Consider the following 21,733-nt stretch of genomic DNA (forward strand, 5'->3'; position numbering starts at 1 on the left):
AAGGAGAAAAGGTATAAAGAGCTTGTCTTAATTTTTTATAAAATGCAAATTACCATGGTTGTGTGCCAACATAAAGAATACAAAGAGAAATGTATATTACTACTTCCATGTGTTACTTGAGATTGAAACCTAGAGAAAACCAATCTACCACTAAACTTTTTCCCCAGACATCTCTTTACACTTTATTTTGAGGCAGGATGTCTTTAAGTGATCAAGACTAGATCTTGTGATCATTGTAACTCAAACTTTATAAAAGTTAGTTTTATAGGCATTACATTGACAGCCAGCTGGAGTCATAAATTTAAAATAGCAGTTACAATTGCTGAAACTCTTGACAATAGTTGAGACAAGTGAAGATGTTGGACTTAGAAAAGAATAGTGTAAGGCATCCTTAAGAATGGAAGAGAAAGTTGAAGATGTGGAACATACACTTTAGGTTGGGGGTACATACAGAGATGAGGTAGTGAACCAACTCTTGGGATTGCTTCTGCTATTTAGAAAAAGGAGGCCATTGTATGATAAAAGCATTAACACTAGCTAGAGTTAAGCTTCCAGGGTTATGATTTTACCAAGTTCATGTTTACATGGTGCATGCCTATAAACCTAAGTACTTGGAGGCTAAGGCCAGTCTCTGCAGCATGGCAAACACTTTCTCATAAAAAAAAAAAAAAAGTTTTATTAACCCACAATTGGTAGTATAGTTGTATTTCATGTTACTTAAAAATATAAGTATATTTAGTCATAGTTGTTAAAATGTTAAATCACGTAGAAAACTATTCCTTTTAAGTTTCATATTGAATTATTTTTGCTCACGTAAACATTTTAGTATTGGAGATATATTTAGTGGTTGAATCTTAGCCTAGCATTCATGCTGCATGGCAGTAACAACAAAATGAACAGAATTGTTATAGTAATGTTTTCCTTTTACATTTGTAGAGCAATTATCAAAAAGAACAACAAGCATTAAAACTGTCCAAATGTAGTCAGAGCCAGACCCCGGAAGCAATTAAAGACATGCATGAGAAGTCCATGGAGGTGTGCATGGAGGTATGCGCATAGTCAATAAAATGTCCTTAGGAAACTAAATATGTTTTAGGAATCAAAAAGTTTAACTACTTGCTATTTTGAATTATTTCTGACTGAAGTGACTGATATTATCTGTAAAATCCTAATGACTTTGTAGGAATTATTGAAGACATGAAATTATAAACTGGGAATTTGTCCTCAGATGTACCTCATAGTTTATTAACTGTATAATTATCTGGCTTAACTATATATAGCACGTCTATACATCATTTGCACAGAATCTTTCCTATTTGTATGCTTGGGAGTTTGTTTAGTAAGAAGTGCTTTTCTGTTTTAGGGTTTGATGAACTTGGAGAACAACAACGATGATATGCTTTTTGATGTAGATGGTGAACTGAGAAAATAAATGTCTGTGTTTAAAAGAGACATTATGAAGCATACTCTGAAGTACTCATCTACTTTCCCATCTTCAGACTAATGAACCATACATATTTTTTACTTGCTGGTACATTTGTAACCAAATAAAAAAAATTGCTAACTTTTTTTTCCCCTATGTAACTGAGTTTGAAAGACTCTTTAATCCTTGTTATTCTGATGATTCTAAGAAGGAAGTTAAACCCCACTGATGTGATTATAAAGTCAACTAGGAGGTATACCTCTAGAGTCAAAATAGAACTCCTTTATTTTTAAACATCTTTAATCATTTTCTTGTTTAAGTGTAAGAGCCTCTTTATATTAACTTCCAAACAAAATCTAAATGAATAAGTGAGTGGCAAATATTCCTTTGTACCGAACTTTCACACACTAATGTAGTGAATTGTTTAAAATTTATTCTTTAACCTTTTTTTAAAGTCCAGGCTTTATCCCCCTCCTTGTCTGCCCTCTGACTGTTCCACATGCCATAACTCCTTCTGCCATGCCCCCCACGCCCCCACTCCCCATCTCCAAAAGGATGTCCCCACCATCCTACCCCCACCCCACCAGACCTCCCTACTCCCTGTGGCCTCAAGTCTCTTGAGGGTTAGATGCACCTTCTCTAACTGTGTCCAACACGGGAGTCCTCTGCTGTATATGTGTTGGGGGCTTCAAATCAGCTGCTGTATGCAGTCTGGTTGGTGGCTCAGTGTCTGAGAGATCCTGGGAGGTCCAGGTTATTTGAGACTGTTGGTCCTCCTACAGGGTCGCCCTCTTCCTCAGCTGCTTCTAGCTTTTCCCTAATTCAACCACAGGGGTTCCCATCTTCTGTCCATTGGTTGCATGTAAATTTCTGCATCTGTCTCTTTCACCTGCTGGTTGGGTCTTTCAGAGGGCAGTCATGATAGGCCCATTTTTGTGAGCACACCATAGCATCAGTAATAGTGTCAGGCCTTGATGCCTCTCCTTGAGCTGCATCCCAATTTGGGCCTGTCACTGGATCTCCTTTTCCTTAGGCTTTTCTCCATTTTTGTCCCTGTCCTTCTTTCAGACAGGAACAATTCTGGGTTAAAGCTTTTGACTGTGGAATGGCAACCCAATCTTTCCACTTGATGTCCTGTTTCTCCACTGGAGGGCTCTACAAGTTCCCTCACCCCACTGCAGGGCATTTCATCTAAGGTCCCTCCCTTTGAGTCTTGAGATTCTCTCACCTCTCAGGTCTCTTGTACATTCTAGAGTGTCCTGTGCTATTCCTGTCCCGCAGGAATGCACACAGAACACAAGTCAAGACATTTCGTGGTTACACTGTATTCATAATCGTGAGGTAGAACAAAGAAGGATAGAAAAGTGTTGCTATATATACCCACAGGTGTGACGTGTTAATACTACTGGCGATTCCACCCACAGTCTCAAATGTCCCAGGGGATGGACTAGTGACTTGGCAGGCTTTTGATCTGGCACATGCGCACAACGGAGCTTAGCGCCATCTAGTGACGGCATGTATTATCACGGCTTCCTACACTAGAGGGTTTTATAACCTCCTACCTATCAAACATGCCTCTTTCCATTCTTTTTGCTGGTCCTAAGCGCTTCAGTTCTTTTCCCCACCCCCGCAATACCTGATCATTTTCCTCTCTTCCCCTCCTTGTCCCCTTTCACACCCAGGTCCCTCCCCCCTCCCTGTTGTGATTTTTTTTAACCTTCATAACATTTCTAATTATTTTTATTGATAAAGATAATTGAAATTTATTTTTAATCATTATCTTATTAGTTCCCAAAGGTATGAGATACAAATATAGAAGGTTCATTGGTTTGATTTTATTTCATTTCATTTCATTTTTGTGATAGCCACTTAGTCTGTTGTTTATTGTCCAGGAAGGTCTAGAATGTTTAGGTTCAAGGTGATCCCAGCATTCCATGTAGGTGCTATTACAGGTATGTGACAACATATCTGGCTTACACTGTTTTTAAGAAAATAGTCCCACATAAATCTCCTATAAACATTATAAAATTAACACTGTCAGCTCTGAGAGATGAGAATATTTCCTGTTCACTTACAAAATTCATTGAAAGAAAGTGTATTTGTTTCTTGAAACAAACTAAACTGCTAACTGTGAGGCAGGATAAAAGGACTGATTAGTCCCCTCTCACTGTTTCAGGCCCAGCCCCTTCTCTCTGTTCCCATTGTTCTTCTTTCTGAGATCTCTGTCTGTCTTTGTTCCCAGCTTCCCCTCTATCTGTTCTCTGCCCTACATTTTCTGACCTAATGGCTTTGCTTCTGTCTGTCTGCCTCTATCTCTTCCCCAGTTCCTCACTCCTCTCCCCTCCCCCAATAAATCCATTTTATACCAGGTCTGTTGCATGGTATAATTTCTCAGGGGAACACCTGGCATTAGCCCTCCAAAGGTACTCCCTTGCCATGTTATATTTCATAACACTAACACATTAAATGTAACTGAAAAAATGTATAAATATTAGTTTGAGACATGGATTTTTGTATTCTCATAAAGGCATCAAAACATCATTTCATTGTGCTTGGCCTTCAGATAAATGACACCTAAACTTACCTAATGATTAAGAATGCTTCACATGTGTCTCAAACATAAATGATCAAGAATGCCTTCTATTTTGATGGTCAGCAATCATATAGAAGTTTGATTTTTAGATTCATTCTTTTTTTTTTAGTATTAGTATTTTGTTTATTCAGGCATATTCAACATCTTGCAAACTTTATATGCCTCAGTATTTGGGGAACACCAGGGCCAAGAAGTGGGAGTAGGTGGGTAGGGGAGTGGGGGTGCAGATTTGGGGGATTTTGGGGAAAACATTTGAAATATAAAGGAAGAAAATACCTAATTAAAAACTGAAATAAAAAACTAAAAAAAGAATGCTTCACATGTGTCTTCAAACATAAATGATCAAGAATATCTTCTATTTCGATGTTCAGCAAACATATAGAAGTTTGATTTTTAGATTCTTTTTTTTTTAGATTTAGTATTTTATTTATTCAGGTAGATTCAACATATATATATATATATATATATATATATATATATATATATATATATATATATATTCCAACATACTATTATGTGTATTGAAAATAAATCATAATTAAAACTCACAAATATGCACATACTGTGTCAGTGGCCTGTTCATTGTGTTTAGATTCATTCTTAAGCTGTTAATCTTTATTCCTCATTATTTCAAATATTCATTTATAGATAGAAAGAATTGAAATATTTGTTTTACCAAATATTCAGTATTTCAACATTTCTTTTAAATCAATCATACTGTTTTTCTAAATTTACTTAAATGAATTAATCATTCCAGATAAGCTGCTGAGTGACTTTCTCCATTTCTGTCCATCTTATTTTGAGATAGTTGTTCTCATTGAACTTGGAGCTGGCCCTTTCAGCTACACTGGTACTTCAGCAAGCCCCGGCATCTATCTCTCTCCACTCCTCCAGGGCTGGGTTACACACAAGTGCTGGCACACTTAGCATTTACTGTGAGTGCAAGCACTTTACCCAGTTAGCCAACTTCCTAGCCCCTATCCAACTATTTTTTAATTAACATTAAACAGTTTTTATATTAAGGTAATACCCTACTTTGTGAGCTGAATTTTGGAATTGTTTTTCTTCTTGAAACAATGTATATCTATCATTGCCCTTTGACACACATAAATGCACAACCTTGCTCCAGTGGCTAGAGCACTGTTCATTTAAACCAGCGATAACAAGCAGATGCAACAGGAGTAGCAGCAACTGCCCCAGGTCCTCTCAGGAGCTCTTGCATTTATACCCTCTCAAGAGTCCCTAGAATTTCAAACATAAACTATGTGCAGCTGGGGACACACGTGAGATTAAAACAAAACAAAACAAAAAAGTACTCATATAACATTACTGGGTTTTTAAAGAAAGCGAAATTCTCACACATTGCTGTTCATCACTGAAAGAAGTCAGGACTGGAACTCATGCAGGTGAGGGAGCAGGAGCTGATGCAGAGGCCATGGAGGGATAGTCCTTACTGGCTTGCTTCCCCTGGCTTGCTCAGCCTGCTCTCTTATAGAACCCAAGACTAACAGCCCAGAGATGATCCTACCCACAAGGGGCTTTTCCCCCTGGTTCACTAATTGAGAAGATGCCTTACAGTTGGATCTCATGGAGGCATTTCCTCAACTGAAGCTTCTTTCTCTGTGATAACTCTAGCTATGTCAAGTTGAAACAAATCTAGCCAGTACAATTGACCCCTTGTCAACTTGACACACAAACACATCACTAGTAAGCCTCAACCCTTGCATTCTTATTCATCCCCAAGATATAAATAACTTTAAAAGTCCCATAGTCTTTACATATTCTTAAAATTTCAATCTCTTTAAAATATCCATCTCTTTTAAAATCCAAAGTATTTTTACAATTAAAAGTCTCTTAACTGTGGGCTCCACTAAAACAGTTTCTTCCTTCAAGAGGGAAAATATAAAGGTACAGTTACAATCAAAGCAAAAATCAATCTCCAACCATCCAATGTCTGGGATCCAACTCACAATCTTCTGGGCTCCACCAAGGGCTTGGGTCACTTCTCTAGCCATGCCCTTTGTAGCACATGCGTCATCCTCTGGGCTCCAGACAACTGTACTCCACTGCTGCTGCTGCTCTTGGTGGTCATCTCATGTAACTGGCATGTCCAAAACACTGCATGACCCCTTCAGTCCTGGGCCTTCAATTGCAACTGAGGCTACACCTTCACCAATGGCCTTTCATAGCCTCTCACAGTGCCGAGCCTCAGCTGCTGTGCGTGATCCCTTCATGCCTTCAAAACCAGTACCACGTGCGAGACCCTTACATATTACCAAGTCCCGCTTCAGCAGGAGTACAATCTTGGCTATCTCTGGAGCACACCCTCTTTGTGCTTTCAGAAAACACTTCCCAGAAGATGTCACCTCAATAATGCTGGTCTCTTCTTAATTACCACTAAATTCTTAGCTCCAGCTAACCAGCATCAATAGTCCCAGTAATGGAAAGTTTTTGCTTTAGTAGTTCTAGTATCTTCTTAACCACAGCTGATTCTTCAGCCCCAGCTAACCAGAGATACAAAATCTTCACAATCAAAACAGCAATGGCCCTGAAAGTGTCTTTAATATTCCCTCTGAAATTTCACAATCCAGACCTCCATCTTCTGTACTTTTCTCAACATTATCTTCCAAGCTCCTATACAACATCTGACAGAGCTCTTAACAACAAATGGATCTTCAAGTCCAAAGTTCCAAAGTCCTTCCACAGTCCTCCCCAAAACATGGTCAGGTTTTCTCAGGAATACCCCACTCCCAGTACCAATTTGTCTTAGTCAGGGTTTCTATTCCTGCACAAACATCATGACCAAGAAGTAGTTGGGGGAGAAGGGTTTATTCAGCTCACATTGCCACATTGCTGTTCATCACTGAAAGAAGTCAGGACTGGGACTCAAGCAGGTCAGGGAGCAGGAGCTGATGCAGAGGCCATGGAGGGATGTTCCTTACTGGCTTGCTTCCCCTGCCTTGCTCAGCCTGCTATCTTATAGAACCCAAGACTAACAGCCCAGAGATGGTCCTACCCACAAGGGGCCTTTCCCCCTTGATCACTAATTGAGAAAATGCCTTACAGTTGGATCTCATGGAGGTATTTCCTCAACTGAAGCTCATTTCTCTGTGATAACTCTATCTGTGTCAAGTTCACACAAAAGTAGCCAGTACAGTTTAACTCCCTAAAACTTCAATTGGGGCTAGGTGTGGTAGTAGCACATGCCTTTAAACCTAGCACTCCAGAGTCAGAGGCCTCTGTTAGTTTGATGGTAGCCTGGACTACTACACAGTGTGTTCCTGGTTACACTGATCTACATAATGAGACCCTGTCAAAACCAAAACCAAAACCAAAACCAAAACCAAAACCAAAACCAAAACCAAAACCAAAACCAAAACCAAAACCAAAACCAAAACCAAAACCAAAATAATACTTCAGTTGTTGTGGAAAACTGACTTACCTAGTGGAAGTGTGATTTAAACTTCTGCTGGAAGCACCACATACCTGGGCCAAAGATTTTATAATGCAGTGGATTAGGAAATCCAATGCTTTGGTTCCCAAACCACTTTGAACAAAACCTCTATCCCTTGTCTAGTTTCTCTCATCTCTGACTGGCCTGAAACAGTGTCAATGCAGATATCAGGTACCATGCCCTCTGTGGACTATATCAGATATGTGAGGGACACAGCCTAGATTATACTTCTGCTCAACCCATCAGGATTGTGTGTGTTAGGGTCTAGCTGTACAGTTTTCTTCCTGTTCCAACTTACCAGAGGGGACCATTTAGAAATTATAAGTACAGGAAATCTCAAAGTAAATGGTGTGCCCTACAAATTGGCAACTATAAATAAAATTAATGGCCATCTGAGTATAAAATCCATTATCATGGTCCAGCTACCTGGACAGAGGATGGGTCCGGAGGCTACCATACTCCCATGTATATGTGAAACCATGTTATCAGGGTAAGGCACAGTTGAAATTATTATTATTATTATTATTATTATTATTATTATTATTATTATTATTACTTCTACTATATTATAATGTGACATATAAAATTATTATTAACTGTACAATCCAAGTACAGTTGAATTTATTACTAATATAACTCCCAAAGCCCTTAATATATTGTTGTATAATAGTGTCCTCAGAGGATCGAAACCTTCCACCCTGCAGGAATCTCCTTAAGCAGGGAGATAAACAACTCAAAAGAGCTTCAGGAAGCTCTTTAAGCAGGAAGGCAAACACCTCCAAACAGCTTCAAGGAGTCCCCCAAACTTAAAACAGTCATTAGGCTCCTCCATGCCAGAGGAAGGACTAAAAGCTGAGAGTCCTTCTCAGATGCAGAAAGCTGAGCTACAATTGAGGAGTATCTTGGAAGATGAGACTAGTTTCCCGAAAGAAGTAGAAACCAGCAGAGCTGGAGCTACCTTGCCTGGAAGAGGTATAGACCCACTGAGGCACGTGGAAGACTCTCTCCAAACTGTTGTGCTGCCTGCAGGCCGTGCAGTGTGCTCCAGGTCCCCGGCTTTGTGAGCTCTCGCCCATGCTGTGGTGGGCTTTGGTGATGCAGCTGCCTTTGAGTCATTTCTGCTCCTGTAAGTAACCCCTTGCACATATTCCTGTAAGGAATCCCAGTAAAATTCATTGGTCCACCAAGTTGGACTTCAGTGACATTTTTAATATACTCAGGAATTCAAGGCCCATACCTAAACAATAAAAAATATACAGCAAACCATTAGCCTATATCAAACTAAATGGAGTGAAACTGGAAGCAATCCCACTAAAATCAGGGAATAGACAAGGCTGCCAACTTTCTCCCTACCTATTCAATATAGTACTTGAAGTCCTAGCCAAAGAAATACCACAACAAAAGGAGATCAAGGGGATAAAAATTGGAAAGAAGTCAAAATATGACTATTTGCAGATGATATGATTGTATATATAAGTGACCCTAAAAATTCCACCAGAGAATTCCTGAACCTGATATACGGCTTCATTGCAGTAGCTGGATATAAAATTAACTCAAACAAATCAGTGGCCTTTCTCTACACAAAGGATAAATAGGCTGAGAAAGAAATTAGTGAAACAGCACCCTTCACAATAGTTACAAAAAATATAAAATACCTTGGTGTGACTCTAACTAAGGAAGTGAAAGATCTGTATGGCAAGAACTTCAAGTCTCTGACGAAAGAAATTGAAGATCTCAGAAGATGGAAATGTCTCCCATGCTCATGGATTGGCAGGATTAATATAGTAAAAATGGCTATCCTGCCAAAAGCAATCTACATATTCAATGCAATTCCCATCAAAATTCCAAATCAATTCTTCACTGAGATAGAAAGGTCAATTTGCATATTCATCTGGAATGACAAAAAACCTAGGATGGCAAAAACTATTCTCAACAATAAAAGAAACTCTGGTGGAATCACCATGCCAGACCTCAAGCTGCACTACAGAACAATTTTGATAAAAACTGCATGGTACTGGTACAGCGACAGACAGGGAGATCAATGGGACAGAATTGAAGACCCAGCAATGAACTCACACACCTATGGTCACTTGACCTTTGACAAGGGATCGATCTAAAACCATGAATTGGAAAAAAAGACAGCATTTTCAACAAATGATGATGGCACAAAGGGAGGTTATCACTTAGAAGAATGCAAATTGATCCATTCTTATCTTCTTGTACAAAGCTCAAGTCTAAGTAGATCAAAGAACTCCACATAAAACCAGACTAAATTTTATAGAGGATGAAGTAGGTAAAAGCCTGGAAGTTATAGGCAAAGTGGAATCATCCCTGAACAGAAGAGCAATGGCTTGTGCAGTAAGATCAGGAATCAGCAAAAGGGACCTCATAAAATTGCAAAACTTCTGTAAGGCAAAAGATACTGTCAATAAACAAAAAGACCACCAACAGATTGGGAAAGGATTTTTTTCTAATCCTAAATCTGATAGGGAACTAATATCCAATATCTACAAGGAGCTCAAGACACTGGACCACAGAAATTCAAGTAACCCCATTAAAAATGGGGTACAGAGCTAAACAAATAATTCCCAAGTGAGGAATACTGAAGGGATGAGAAACACCTGAAAAAATGTCCAACATCCTTAATCATCAGGGAAATGCAAATCAAAACAACACTGAGATTCCACCTCACACCAGTCAGAATGGCTAAGTGTGAAAATTCAGGTGACAACAGATGCTGGCATGGATGTGAAGGAACACTCCTTCATTGCTGGTGCCATTGCAAGCTTGTACAAACACTCAGGAAATCAGTCTGGCAGTTCCTCAGAAAAGTTGACATTGTCCGACTGGAAGATGCAGCAATACCTCTCCTGGGCATATTCCCAGAAGATGTTCCAACTGGTAATAAGGACACATGCTCCACTATGTTCATAGCAGCCTTATTTATAAAAGTCAAAAGCTGGAAAGAACCCATATGTTCCTCAACAGAGGAATGGATATAGAAAATGTGGTACATTTACACAAGAGAATACTACTCAGCTATTAGAAACAATGTATTTATGAAATTCTTCAACAAATGGATGTATCTGGAGGATATTATCCTAAGTGAGGTAACCCAATCTCAAAAGGAACCACTTGATATGCACTCACTGATAAGTGGATATTAGCCAAGAAACTTAGAATATCCAAGATTCAATTTGCAAAACACAAGAAAATCAAGAAGTAGGAAGACCAATATGTGGATACTTCATTTCTCCTTAGAATTGGGAACAAAATACCCATGGAAGGAGTTACACAGACAAAGTTTGGAGCTAAGATGAAAGGATGGAACACCTAGAGACTACCCCATCCAGGGATCCATCCTATAATCAGCCACCAAATGCAGACACTATTGTACATGCCTGCAAGATTTGGCTGAAAAGACCCTGATATAGCTGTCTCTTGTGAGGCTATTCCAGTGCCTGGCAAATACAGAAGTGGATGGTCATAGTCATCTATTGGATGGAACTCAGGGCCCCAATTGTGGAGCTAGAGAATATACCCAAGGAGCTGAAGGGGACTGCAACCCTATAGGTGGAACAAAAAAATAACTAACTAGTGCCCTCAGATCTTGTGTCTCTAGCTACATAAGTAGCAAAAGATGGCCTAGTCAGCCAGTATTGGGAAGAGAGGCCCCTTGGTCTTGCAAACTTTATATGCCCCAGTACAGGGGAATCCAGGGCCAAGAAGTGGGAGTGGGTGGGTTGGGGAGCAGTGCATGGAACATGGTATAGGGTACTTGCAGGATAGCATTTGAAATGTAAATGAAGAAAATATCTAATAAAAATTTAAAAAAATTAAAAACTATTGTCTTGAGTGGGGTAACTCAGTCACAAAAGACCATGCATGGTATGTACTCACTGATAAGTGAATATTAGTCAAAGAACATGGAATACCCAAGATACAACTCATGGAGCCAATGAAGCTCAAGCAGAAGGAAGATCAGTGTGAATGCTTCAGCCCTACTTAGAAAGGGGAACAAAATACTCATGGGAAATAGAGGGTGAAAGGGACTGGGATGTAAGAGAAGAGGGGTAGGTGAAAAAGAGGGAAGAATCATATATCAGAGGAGATGGAGGAAATGTAATGTGGGTCGGGAACCTGAATAGCAGTGTATAGCAAATGGGGATGGGGAACTGGATGTAGCAACCCGAAAGTCCCCAATGCCAAAAAGCAAAGGACTCACAGGACTCCAACAGGATTACATTAGCCAAAATACACCACAAAAGGGGAGAGAGAACCTTTAAAGATCATATCCAGAGGTTGGCATGGTTGAGGGATGGGACCCCACACTCAGTTCCAAAATTTTAATCCATAATTCCTCCTTTCTATAGGAAATACAAGAAAAAAAAAAAGAGTGGATCAAGACTGAAGGAAACGTTATCCAGAGACTACCCTATCTGGGGATCCATCCCACATGCAGACACCAAACCCAGACACTATTGCTGATAAAGAAAGAAGTGCTTGCTGACAGGAGCCTGATACAACTGTCTCCTGGGAGGGTCTTCTACATCCTGACCAATACAAATGTGGATTCTCACAGCCAACCATTGGACAGAGCAAAGGGAAGCCAGTGGAGGAGTAAGGAGAAGTACTAAAGAAGCTGAAGGGGCCTTATCTGGCATCAATGTGAGAGGAGGCCCTTGGTTTTGTGAAGGTTTGATGTCCCATTGTAGAGGAATGCTAGGGCAGTGAGGCAGTAGTAGCTAGGTCAGAGGGGGAGCACCCTCATGGAAGTAGGGTAAAGGGGGTTGGAAGAGGGTGTTTGCAGAGGGGAAACCTGGAAAGGGATAACATTTGAAATGTAAGTGAATAAAATATCCAATTTTTAAGAAAATCAGAATGACACAAAAAGACACTGTCTCCACACTGGGAGCCGGATTAAGCATTTTAACTCCAGTCTGCTTATCATAGGTTTCCTTCCCTCTGGGTCAATGTCATAGGAACACCCTTTGATTATAGGACATTAGAGGTCTCATTTTTTTCTTGACAGGTAGAAAAACAATAGTTATCACAAGTTCAGGGCAAATAGAAGCCAACAAAGCTCTTAGTTATCCTAGATTTAAGTGGGGCAATTCCAACTGGAATTATATTTCTATTAACAGGAGTATAGTTAATAATATTTTTATGAGACAGGGTCTAATGTATCTCAGGGTGGGCTTCAAACTAACTATGTAGCTGAAGATGACCTTGAGTATTGTATGTATGTGCATATATATATATATATATATATATATATATATATATATATATATCAATCCTGGCTTTGTTTCTGCCCCTGGTACCCCCTCACAGTTCCTCATCATATTCCTCCTCCCCCTTGCCCCTCTTCCAAGAGGATGCTCCCACACATACACTGGAACTTCACCCTCCATGGGGTCTCAAGTCATTTGAAGATTAGGCCCATATTTTCCCAGTAAGGCCAGACTAGGCAATCCTATGCTATATGTGTGTCAGGATACTCCAGCCAGCTCTGGCATGCTGCCTTGTTGGTGGCTCAGTTTCTGGGAGCTTCTAGGCATCCAGATGAGTTGATACTGCTGGTATTCCTATGGGGTCACTCTTCCCTTCAGCTTCTTCCATCCTTCCTCTAATTGCACCATAGGGGTCCCGACTTCAGTCCAATTTCTAGGTATAAGTATCTGCAACTGAATTATTCAGCTGCTATTTGGGTCTCTAGGAGGCCAAACAATGCTAGGCTCCTGTCTGTCAGCAAACCATTGCATCAGTAATAATGTCAGGATGATGCCCTCCAGGTCCATCCATTTGGCTAGGAATTTCATAAATTCATTCTTTTTAATAGCTGAGTAGTACTCCATTGTGTAGATGTACCATAATTTCTGTATCCGTTCTTCTGTTGAGGGACATCTGGGTTCTTTCCAGCTTCTGGCTATTATAAATAGGGCTGCTATGAACATAGTGGAGCAGGTGTCCTTCTTACCGGTTGGGACATCTTCTGGATATATGCCCAGGAGAGGTATTGCTGGATCCTCCGGTAGTACTATGTCCAATTATCTGAGGAACCGCCAGACTGATTTCCAGAGTGGTTGTACAAGCTTGCAATCCCACCAACAATGGAGGAGTGTTCCTCTTTCTCCACATCCTCGCCAGCATCTGCTGTCACCTGAATTTTTGATCTTAGCCATTCTGACTGGTGTGAGGTGGAATCTCAGGGTTGTTTTGATTTGCATTTCCCTGATGATTAATGATGTTGAACATTTTTTTCAGGTTCTTCTCTGCCATTTGGTATTCTTCAGGTGAGAATTCTTTGTTCAGTTCTGAGCCCCATTTTTTAATGGGGTTATTTGACTTTCTGGAGTCCACCTTCTTGAGTTCCTTATATATATTGGATATTAGTCCCCTATCTGATTTAGGATAGGTAAAGATCCTTTCCCAATCTGTTGGTGGTTTTTTTGTCTTATTGATGGTGTCTTTTGCCTTGCAGAAGCTTTGCAGTTTCATGAGGTCCCACTTGTCAATTCTCGATCTTACAGCACAAGCCATTGGAGGGCATCATCTTGAGTGAGGTAACACAATCACAAATGAACTCACACAATATGTATTCACTGATAAGTGGATATTAGCCCAAAACTTAGGATATCCAAGATATAAGATACAATTTGCTAAACGCATGAAACTCAAGAAGAATGAAGACCAAAATGTGGACACTGTGCCCCTTCTTAGAATTGGGAACAAAACACCCATGGAAGGAGTTACAGAGACAAAGCTTGGAGCTGTGATGAAAGAATGGACCATCTAGAGACTGCCTTATCCAGGGATCCATCCCATAATCAGCTTCTAAACGCGGACATCATTGCATACACTAGCAAGATTTTGCTGAAATGACCCAAAGATAGCTGTCTCTTGTGAGACTATGCAGGGGCCTAGCAAACACAGGAGTGGATGCTCACAGTCAGCTATTGGATGTATCACAGGGGTCCCAATCGAGAAGCTAGAGAAAGTACCCAAGGAGCTAAAGGGATCTGCAACCCTATAGTTGGAACAACATTATGAACTAACCAGTACCCCGGAGCTCTTGTCTCTAGCTGCATATGTATCGAAAGATGGCCTATTCGGCCATCACTGGAAAGAGAGGCCCATTGGACTTGCAAACTTTATATGCCCCAATATAGGGGAATGCCAGGGCCAAAAGAATGGGAATGGGTGGGTAGGGAAGTGGGGGGCGCTATGGGGGAATTTTGGGATAGCATTGGAAATGTAATTGAGGAAAATATGTAATAAAAATATTAAAAATTAAAAAAAAAGAAAGTTGCCTTATACAATGTCACATCATAAATATAGTTAAAATATTTCTTCTGATTTTAGTTGTTACTTTGTCACTTAATAAGCAACTTAATAAAACTTCAAAATATATAAAAAAAAAAGTAATAATGTCAGTTCTTAGAGCCGGCCCTTGAGAGGAATTCCAATTTGGGTCTGTCACTGGACCACCTTTCCCTTCATCTCTTCTCCATTTTTGTCCCTCAAGTACTTTTACACAGGAACAATTCTGGGTCAGAAATTTTAACTGTGTTTTGGTAACCCCATCCATCTGCCTGAAGCCCTATCTATCGAATGGAGGTGGATGCTTTTTAAGTTCCCTCTCCCCATTGTTGAGCATATCACTAAGTCCTGAGAGTCTTAACTCCAAGGTCCATGGTACTTTCTAGAGTGTTCCCCCACATGGAACCCACCCCCAAACCTGCATATTTCCACTCATTCTGCTACTGCTTTGGGCTTCGTTCCTGTCCCACCTAACTGATCCTGTCCCATTTCTGTTCCATCTCCCCACTCACACCCAGGTTACTCCCTCCCCCTGACTCCTATGATTATTTTCTTCACCCTCAAATGTTATTGAAGTATCCTCATTTGTGCCTTTCTGTTGTTAAACTTCTTAAGTTCAGTAGGTTGTATCCTAGGTATTCTGTATTTTTTGGCTAATATCCACTGACTAGTGTGTACATACTATGAATGCCCTTTTGGGTCTGAGATACTTAACTCATGATGATAATTTCCAGTTCTAACCATTTGCCAGAAAAACTTATAATTTCCTCATTCTTAATAGCTGAATAATATTACATTATGTAAAGAAACCACATTTTCTGTCTCTACTCTTCTATTGAGGGACATCTGTGTTCTTTCCAGCTTCTGTCTATTACATGTAAGCCTAATGTGAACATAGTGGAGCACATGGTGTGGCATATTTTGGATATATGCCCAAATTAGTCGAGCTGGTTCTTCAGGTAGAACTATTTCCATTTTTCTGAAAAATAGCCAGATTGTTTCCCATAGTGTTTCTACCAACTTGCAATCCTACCAGCAATAAAGGAGTGTTCCTCGGGTTCTACATACTCACCAGCATGTACTGTCACTTGAGCTCTTGTTCTTAGGCATTCTGATTGGGTTAGAGTGGAATCTCAGTGTTGTTTTGATTTGTAGTCCCATATAACTAAGAACTTTGAACATTTCTTTAAGTGTGACTTTGACCCCATTCAGAAATACATCAAGAATATCATCCATGATGATCAAGTAGGCTTCATCCCAGGGATGTGGGGATGACTCAATATATGAAAACCAATCCACATAATCCACCATATCAATAAATTGAAAGAAAATATTCACATGATCATCTCATAATATGATGAAAAGGCCTTCAACAAAATTCACCACCCCTTCATGTCAAAAGTGTGAGATCAGGAATATAAGGCACATACCTAAACATAATCCAAGCAGTATATGGAAAGTCAATGGACAACATAAAATTAAATGTAGAGAAATTTCAAACATTTCCACTAGATTGGAGACAAGTGAATGCACCCCACTCTTGCACTATTTATATAATATAGCATTAAAAGTTCTACCCAGAGCAATAAGACAGCTGATGGAGTTCACAGAGATGCAAAGTAGAAAGGAAGAATTCAATGTATCACTATTTGCAGATGATATTATTGTAAACATAAGCAAGTTGATAAACACCTCCAGCAAAACAGCTGAATATAAAGTTATTTCAAAGTAATACATAGCCTGCCCTCCTTTGATAAATGATAAATGGGACAACAAATAAATTAGGAAAATACAACTCTGTACAATAGACATGAACAATATAAAATATCTTTGTGCAACTCTAATCAAGCATGTGTAAGGACTTAAAAGTGAAGAACTTCAATTCTCTGAAGAAAGAAACTGAGGAACATATCAGAATTGGAAAAATCTTCAATGCTCATGGGGCACTAGGAGTAACATATTGAAAATGACCATCTGAACAAAAGCAATTTATAGATTTAATGCAATCCCTATCAAAATTCTAACACAATTCTTTCCAGACATTGAAAGAACCATTCTAAGATTCATACAGATAAACAAAACCCAGGAGAGCTAAAACAATCTTAACCACTAAAAGAATTTCCAGAGGTATCACCATACCAGTCTTCGATTTATAATACAGAGAAATAATATTAAAACTGCATTCTATTACTATAGAAATAAACTGGTGGATCAATTAAATTGAATGGATGATCCTGAAATGGCCCCACAAACCTACGGACATTTGATTTTTGACAAAGAAGGTAAAAGTATACATGGAAAAAGGAGGCATCTTCAACAAGTTTTGCTGGTCTAACTGGCTGTCTGTATATAGAAGAATACAAATAGATCCACATCTGTCGTGCACAAAACTGAAGTCCAAATGGACCAAAGACCTCAACATAAATCAGATACACTAAATCTCATAGAAGAGATAGTAGGAAATAGGTTCAACACATTGGTATAGGAAACAAATTCCTGAACAGAACACCAATACTTCAGTCTCTAAGATCAAGAACTGAAAAATGGGACCTCATGAAACTGGAAAGCTTCTGTAAAGCAAAGGACATAGCCCATAGTACAAGTCAGCAACCTACACATTATGAAAAATTTTCACTTACCTGACATCCCATAGAGGACTAATATCCAAAATTTACCAAAAACTCAAGAAGTTAACCTCCAGAAACCCAAATAACGTAGGTGAAAAATTAGGTACAGATAGTTCACTGCAGAAGAATCTTGAATGGCCAAGAAGCACTTAAATAAATGTTCAATGTGCTTTGTCATTAGGGAAATGCAAATCAAAACATTTCTGAGATTCTATCATACTATAATCGTATGGGCTAACATCACAAATTCAAGTGGTAATACATGTTAGTGAGGATGTGGATCAAGGGGAACATACCTCAAATGCTGGCGGAACTGCAAACTTCTGCATCAACTTTGGAAATCAATTTGGTGTTTCTTAGCAAACTGTAAATAGTTCTATTCAAGAGCCAGCTTAACACTCCTGTGCATATACCCAAAAGATATTCCACTGTCCCCAAAAGAACACTTGTTCAACCATGTTCATAGCTTTATTCATAATAGCCAGAAACTGGAAACAGCCTAGATGTCCCTTAACTGAAAGATGGATAAAGAAAATGTGACACATCTACACAGTGGAGTACTATACAGGTATTAAAATCAGAGACATCATGGATTTTGTAGGAAAATAGATGGAATGGAGAATATCATCCTGAGCTAGTTAACCCAGACCCCAAAGGACATGTATGGCATGTAGTCACATATTAGTTGAAATTAGTCTTAAAATACAGGACAAACTTGATGTACTCCAAAGACCCAAGGAAGCTAAACAAGAAGAAAGGACAAAGTGAGGATGCTTGAATCTCACTTAAAAAAAAAATCATGGGAGGCAGATGGGCAAAATTAACTGGGTGAGAGAAAGAATGGGTAATGGCATGGCAGTGTTCAGAATCCAGTGTGGGAAGGGGCAGGGTAGATGTCTAGATGACCATGAGAATGGAGGGAAAACTGAAACTTGCAGGGGTATAGAGTGTAGGGGTGTGACATGTTGAGGATGAGACTGAGACCTGGGAAAGGGAAGGTACTCAAATATCAATGTGAGTGATCTTAACTGTGACTCACAATATTGTGCTATGGAATCTGAATGGTCCACCTCTTGTAACTATGTAGGAACTCCAGTGAAGCTATCATCACACCAACACATCTTCAAACTTTGGACCTAAAATTTATTCTGTCTATGAGAAATACATGGACAAGGGATAGAGAAAACACTAATGCAATGGCAAAGCAATAACTTCCCAAACTAGAGACCCATCCTATGGGCAACAACCAATCCCTGACAGCATTAATGATACAGTGATAGGATTGCAGACAGAAGCATGTTGTCCTCTAGGAGAATCTACTCAGCAGTTGGCTCAGACAGATACAGACACCCACAGCCAAATATTGAATGGAGCTTGGGTCTCTTATGGTAGAGTTGGGGGAAAAATTGAGGGCCCCAAGGGGGATAAGAACTCTAAAGGAATACCAACACATTCAAACAACTTGGATCAGTGAGATTCTCAGATACTGAAATAGCAACCAAGTACCATACACAGGCTGAACCTGGGGCTTGCACACATTTGTTGCAGAGTGCAGGTCCAACATCAGTATAGATTCCATGGTGTTTTTTGCAAGATAAATCTGTGATATCATCGTAGACTCAGAGGGTAGAAGAGATCATGCAAATAAATTTCTTCTCCAGTGGCGGGATGGATCATTGACATCAATAGCAAATCTGGTGTCAAAATGGGTATTTAATGAATATGGTCTGCATTGAGGGCTGCATGCATGCATCAAGGAATTCACTATAGTCACCTGTGGCAGGTAGGATCTCAATAATACCTATGTACACCATCTTTTTTGCTGGTGAAAGCTGATATTATTGATATCAGTATAGCTTCCAGTTGCAAGTAGGATCACACACATATCTGAGGTGGAACTCAGAACACTCCACATGAAGTAGGTAGCAGCATTGTTCATGAACTTCAAGATAGATTCTTATGACAGTAGGGCACACAGACATCACCAAGCTCTTGAGAGCAAACACTGTCTTGGGATATCAACATGTTTACCACAGGCAGCAAGATTATGTGACATCAAGATATTTTCCTATGCAATTGAGATCAATGGTATAATCAATAGGGTCCAAAGTGACAGCAAGAATCCCTAATCTTCTTGTGGCTAATGGCAGCCATCATCTGGGATAATCCATGTTGTTTGTTGCCAGGAGGTATCATTGGCTTGTACACATTTTCAGAGGACATATAAAACCATAGACAGTAATGTCTAGTCCAGTGGCAGGATAGGCCTTTGACATCAAATTGGTTAGAGCTGGCAGTACACATCATATACCTAACATGGTGTCAGATGTCAGAAGTGTGGATTGATGATATCAGTATATATTTTGGTGGCAATTGGAGTAGCTTGTATTAATGTTCCAAGTGGCAGCAGAGAACATGGACATCCATAGATGATCCTGGTATCAATCATTGTGGACAGAAAACAACGGTATCTTTTCCCACATTATATCAATGAAATCAATATAACATATCTTAGAACACTTCACAACATGACCTTAAGCAGCAGTATTGACCTTAAACTTCAGAATAGACTCTGGTGGCCACAGGACTCCTTGATATGAACAATTCCATCAGAAGCAACACAGACTATGCATTTCAATATAGATGCTAGTGCCATCATTGGTTATGGACATCAAAATACTTTCTGACAATACTTTGAATTAATGATACTAATATGATACTCATTTGCAACAGGGGTCACTGAAATCAAGGTTGCCCGTGGTAGCACAGATCTTGGAAAAAACTTGGTTACTGTTTCCAGGTGTATCTTTGACATCAGCATAGATTCAGAACCTGGGAATTGTATTAACATAAGCATTTTCTCCATTGCCAGGATGGATCAATGATATCGTGTTCAGTTCTTCTGGTTGTAGTAAGGAGCATATAAATTATTAAAGAAACAGGAGGGGCTATTTCCATAAATCATGGACATTTCATAGATTCCTGTGCACCATAATACCTTGAGAGTAACAATAATCACTGTCGTGATTACTGATGTCAGAAGGCAGCACTGACATCAACACTGCTACATGTCACATGTCAGGTCATAGGCATGAAAATCATAACTGATTATAATACAGTACACTTAAGTAAACATGACTTAGGCAACAGTATTTACCGTGAACTTCAAGACAGAGACTTCTAGCAGTAGGGATAATAGATTTTAACAAGATCTTCAGAGGCAGCACTGTCTATGGATAAGAACAGAGTTACATGAGGCAATATGGATGGCTACCATCATAATATTACAGTAGGCAGTTAGGATCATCATGGTCCAAAGTGGCAGCACAAATCTCTAATATTGTTTGCTATTGTGAGCAAGAATTGTAGATATAGTATGGTGTCTGCAGACAAGTGTATCACTGATATTGAAAAGGTTGAATTATGGACATAAATCTTTTCTCTGGGGGCAAGAGGGATCAATTACATCAAATCTCTTCTTGGAGCAGCAAGGATATTACCCACAACAAGGTCTACAAAAAAAATGCATTCATGTATCAGATACATCAGCACAGTTTTCAGCAGCAGGTAAGCTCTCAGACATCAAGCTTATCCCCAATGCCAGCTCAGAACATTCACCTCAATGTATAACTTTGTACATCAATATGAACCTTGGAATTCAGTCTGTTCTCATGCAGCAAAACAGATCATTGACATCAATAGGGTCTTCCAAGGAATAGAAACGATGGATACCCTCATGTTTCCTGGGTTCAGCATATAGCAGTGACAGCAACATAGGTTCAGGTTGTAAGTCACATCAGAGGCTTGAAACAAGTTTCCAATAGGAAAAGATACTACTAACCTCATTGGGATCTTGGGCAGAAGTTCTGACCATGCATTTCATAATTGATGCTTTTGTCCACAGTGATCATAGACATTACCAAACTCTTCAGAGTCAACACTGAATATGAATTTAAATGTGGTTACAAATGGTACAATGGGAGAGTAAAATCAACATATTTATCTTAGCAAATAGGACAATTTCTATCACAATCTGGTCCAAAGTGTCAGTAGGTATCATTAACATCCTGGTTGCCTCTGGCATCAAAGTTCTTGGATATACCATGGCATCTATTGCCAGGAAGAATCAGAACATCGTGATTGTTTCAGAGAACAGGGAGAACCATGAACAGAAATCACATCTATAGTGTCAGAATGGATCATTGACTTCAAAATTATTACAGCTAAGTGTATATATCTCATAAAGGACATTCCCACAGGTGAGAGAAGCATGCTTCACTGACATCAGTATCGATTCCAATGACAGTTGGGTC

Source organism: Mus caroli, unplaced genomic scaffold, assembly GCF_978045245.1.
Source record: "Mus caroli unplaced genomic scaffold, Mus_caroli_1 scaffold_5, whole genome shotgun sequence".
NCBI classification, from domain to species: domain Eukaryota; kingdom Metazoa; phylum Chordata; class Mammalia; order Rodentia; family Muridae; genus Mus; species Mus caroli.